Genomic DNA, 5,191 nt, shown 5'->3' with positions numbered 1-5,191 from the left:
TCGTCCTGTGAGCGCCCTCATATGGAATCAGAGAGGAACTGCAACCAGTTCAGAAGCCGGAAGTTCAGTGAGAGTGAAACTTCTCGCCATATTAGACATTCTCTGAGAACGCCGTAATCTCAGTTCTCGCGCATGCGTCGTGGCACTCCCGCGAACTCTCGTCAGAGGCTCAAATTGAACAACAATAATAGTGGTATAAAGTTTGGACTCCTTAAATGACGTTTTTACTTACTATTCTGGGCCATAAAGTTTCATTCCCTCTGAAAGCCTATGGAGGAGTGAGACAGCTCTCAGATTTCATCAAAAATATACTAAATTATGTTCTGAAGATGAACGAAGGTCTTACATGGTTGGAACAACATGAGGGTGAGTAATTACTGACAGAATTTTCATTTTTGGGTGAACTAACCCTTTAAGCATCTTTATTGGTTTCAGTTCAAAGATTGATTACTTTACTTATAGCTGAGTTATCAATGAATATAGTGTTGGTTACTGTTTAGAGAAGCTCAGTCCTCTGAAAGCAGATTATTACCACATTATGCTGATGATGTGCTCTTACATATGAAAACTTCCATACCATACTACATTGCCTTCACTTTGTTTTGCTGAATAAACATAACTACAGTATATGTACATGCAAAGGTTCACTTATGATTAGCAAACATGTCATGTCATCATAACATAAACAAAACATTTTCACAGTATCATTATTTATTTAACAAAAATAAAGCCAAAATGGAGAAGCCATGTGTGACAAACTAAGTACACCCTATCATTTAATTGCTTGTAGAGCCACCTTTAGCAGCAATAAGTTGAAGGAATCGTTTTCTGTAATGACTTTATCAATCTCTCAGATCATTCAGGAGGAATTTTGGCCCACTGTTGTTTACGTTGTTTCAGTTCATTCAGGTTTTTGGGCATTTGTTTATGCATAGCTCTCTTAAGGTCCCACCATTCTCACACATTTTTGATGTCTTCATACATAAATACAATTACCAAAAGTAAAAAGCTAAACGTAAGCTATAAATGAACTACAGTCACCAGCTTATGTTATGTGAGCATAACTCCAAATACATGCCAAAACATGCGTTTACAATAATGCTTTTGCGTCGTTTTATATTCTTAAACATTGCCAGGGTTCCCTCTCTTTCATGAGCACCAGATTCAAGGCCTTTTTAAAGCACCTTTCATTTCGTATCAGCCATAATAACAACAATAAAGGTGGGTTTGTTACTGCCAATCTGCACCATTACTTGATTAAAACATTAAAATATAGGGAATTTTGCAATTAAATGAAATAATAATCATAATTGTTAGGCATTAACCTGTACATGGTGTCTAGGGTTTTTAAAAATAAATTTTAAGGCTTTTGAGACCTTTTTTTAACACCTGCACAAAGATTAGTGTTTAACCATAAAATGACTGATTTCAATAACAGTTCAAATAAAAGTTTTGACAAAAAGTATTTTATAAAATATATATAAAAATTTTATTTGTAAAAAACACATTTCAGCCTTTAAAGAAAATGGATGAGTCAACATTATAAATGATTATACATATTAATGTATTATTAAATATTATTTATTATATATGAATTATTTATAGGCTATACATGATTATATAAAACATTCTAGATACCTTATTATTCTACATTTTTAAAAATCTCCTTATCAATCCACAGGTTGACATTTACAAGCTGTGTGCCTGTTAGCTTTGTGAAAATATGGGTCAAACTTTCCGTTGGTCTGAACAAAAACAGTATATGCGCTGAAAAAAAAATGCAGTTTCAATCTCTGACAGTAGATGCCGCTTATGGAACTTTAGAAATATATTGGTTTCCCTGGTTACCTCCGGAAACAAAGCAGCGCTGCGCTTATAAACACTACTTTATTAGGCATTATTTGTTGGAACTTTGACTAGCCAATTTTTATGTAGCTCAATACTGAGCCAAGCATCATTGAATTTGCACATTTAAATAGCTCCATGCTTCTTGCATTTTTCTTGCAGGGCTACCTACGCGTGATCACGATCCATGCACTCACCCCGCTTTTTTCCTTCAGGCTTTTGCAGAGCATAAAGTCCAATTTTTTGTAATAGCACCAACTAACACATTTTGGTTCAAGTTTAATTCAAGCAACAGTACATTTAACAGTAATTTAATTCAAGCACATTTAAAGACCTATGTTTGTCTTCACAGACTTCCCAGGCCTTGAATTCAAGCACTTTCAAGGAGCGTAGGAACCCTGGTTTGGAATTGACATTTGTAACTAGACCAACTGAGATCTTACATCAATACTTTGTATGGACTCCCTTCATTCCATGAGGTTCATCTTGCAAATGCATGCAAGCAACTGATCCTAAGTCAGTGATAATTTAGTTTTCAGGGGGGGTTACTTGCCCAGTTAAAGCAAATTATCTCCCCCAACATTTGAGAGGATGTTAAATGAGTCTGCAGCTTCTCTTTGAGAGGGAAACGCTGGGGAATGGATGCGTATATGATGTAATAGCACTCTGAAATTCTAATGGTTTCACAAATCATTAAAACCTTCTGCCCGATCCCCTTTTAATGAACGCCCACAGTCGTGGAGTAGCTGAGATGAGAGACGAGATGAGATTCTATATTCATGCTGGGTTGTTGTCTCATTAACCTTAAATTATGCAAGCTAATGCAGTTCAAACTACCCATCATGAAAAGGCACTTTCTTCTCTTTTAAAATGGGCGAGGAAAAGTCCTTTCAAGTTGGACTTGATCTCCGAGGGTCGTGTCTGTTTTTCTATTTAAAACTGCATTCTGTGAGTTTCTCACTTTTAATGAGTCTGCTGCGCTGGATCGCTGCCACAGAGGTGCAGCTCGTGAAATACACACAGTTTGCTCTATATTATAACAATATTCACAGGTCACTGTCACGCTCGCAAGGTTACATGAACTGATTATTCCCTCATCCGCTTCCGACCATTGATAACTCAACTCCAACTAATAGCTTAAGCCATCATGCTAGTAATTGCCTGGGGCTTTTCATTTAATAACTAAGAATATTTATCTTCGTTCTTATCGGTAGCTTGACTGGATCGATATGGATTAGAATTTCACACAGAATCAGATGTCTCCCTCTGTAATTTACAAGGGTAAAACCTGCAAGGATTATTTTTTTCCAGAGTGGTATTCATTACACTCTGCATGTTTGCTTATTGTATTTTTGTCAGATTTAAAATTAGATACCAGTAGCATTGCAACTCTGGGGTATTACCATTCAAACTGACATGTTCAAATAGCTGGAAAAGGTGACCTGGTTATTGTTTTTGTTCATGTAGATTAATGTACATCCTGTAGTACACTATTGTCTTTCAATGAAGTTGTGGGGGGAAATTGCCACCTATAGAGTCACCTAAACTGTAATAAAAAAGTTGTCAAGTTTAGCAAGTTTAGTACTGTCAAAGGACATTCTCAGGGATGTGTTGGGAAAGCCCATGTATCTTAATCTCTTAAGTAGCACATAGAGCATACAGTGCTATGCCTCTGGGTAGACAACCTTACATACAACATAACAGTGTTTTTGACAACTTGCTGGATATGTGTCTAGACCGTGAAATGTGTCTGTGTCTATTTTTGGGTGTGTCATTTATGCACACTCTGCACAATTGGGCTGTGTAAGATGAGAGGTTAATTCGTGCTGATACTTCTGATTGAATACATATTTTCATCCATTTCTCAATCATTTTTAATTTTTGATTATGTTGTCACAATGCTTCATGATTGTATATCCTTCCATCATCAAAACCATCATCTTGTGAGTTGTGCCTTTGTCCGATTTTCAAGTATTTTTTTGCTTGGTTTATGGCTTAAGACTTTTTTTTTTTTCAAAATCCCTATAAGAAAAATTAATGGAAAAAAAATACTTCCGGAACCAACAGTCCTGAAAAAGTGGACGGGCACTAATGTAGCTACTTTATAACTTCACTGAAGCAGCTCAAGCCGTCATTGCTAGTTCTAAAGTGATATTTTAGAATTAGTAATGGAGGCTTATGTGCATCTGTTTAACTATCAACGGCAGCTTTGAATTTGTGGTCGAAGAAAGTGTTCCATACAGACACTCCATGGTTGTTTCTTATTTATTTACAAACTTGTACCGTCGAAGTGTTGTATATAAGGAATATTACACTCGCAGCTGTGCGATATGGCTCTAGCCCAGTGGTTCTCAACTCCAGTCCTGGGGACCCACTGTTCTGCAGATTTTGTGTCTCTCTTATCTGACACACTCAGTTCAGTTCATGGAGCTTTCTCCTAACGAGCTGATGATCAGAATCAGGTGCCTTAAATAAGGTAGACATACAAAATGTGCAGAGCAGTGGGTCCCCAGGACTGGAGTTGAGAACCACTGCTAGCCTATATCAGTGATTATCTGCGTCTGAATCACAGCCGAGCTGATATAGAGCCATATCACACGACTGCAAAGGCTACATACACACACACACACACATTGCCTTTTGGGGTATGGGGAAAGGGATTAGTAAGATTTTTGTTAACACTTTAGAAAAATGGTCCGTCGTTCATAAGTAACTATGCAGGAAGTAATGCAGGACTAATGAGAAGTACTACATTAACAACAAAATTAGGACTAAGATAGTTCCTTATTAGGTAATCAATAATTACTGAATGAGATTGGCATCATTAAGAACTAATTGTCACATGTCTGTCCTGTCTCAGTGAGCACATGTGGTGTTGTTATTTTGGGATAATTGCTTGTGTCTCTGTCTGATCCCTCCCCCTTGTTATCTGATTAGTATTTGATTTCTCCCACCTGTTCCCTCCTTATTTCTTGCCCTTTATAAGTTCCTTAGGTGTGTTCAGTCTTTGTGAGATCGTTGTATTGTCTGCGTCTCCTGTTTCCCCGTGATTCCTGGTTTCCCCATTTTTGGTATGTTTTGAGTTTGTGTTTTCTGATTATGTGTTTTGCCCCATTGTGGGTTTTGTTTTGTGTTTATGTTTTATTTTGTTAATAAATACCTGTTCACTGCATTTGAGTCCTCGCACCAGTTTTTCCTTGTTTGTACCGTGACACTAATATGTAACTTTGACAAATTACAAAAACTTACTAATCACAACATTAACATGTCTGAAATGTGAGCAAATGTCTTTTTTTACACTCAACGTGGTCAAAAAATGCATCACTAATTACTCAAGTGTTATCTA

The sequence above is a fragment of the Gobio gobio genome (genome assembly GCF_949357685.1).
Source record: "Gobio gobio genome assembly, chromosome: 19".
In the NCBI taxonomy this organism is placed as follows: Eukaryota; Metazoa; Chordata; class Actinopteri; order Cypriniformes; family Gobionidae; genus Gobio; species Gobio gobio.
The sequence above is the reverse complement of the archived record's forward strand: the minus strand, read 5'-3'. Positions refer to the sequence as shown.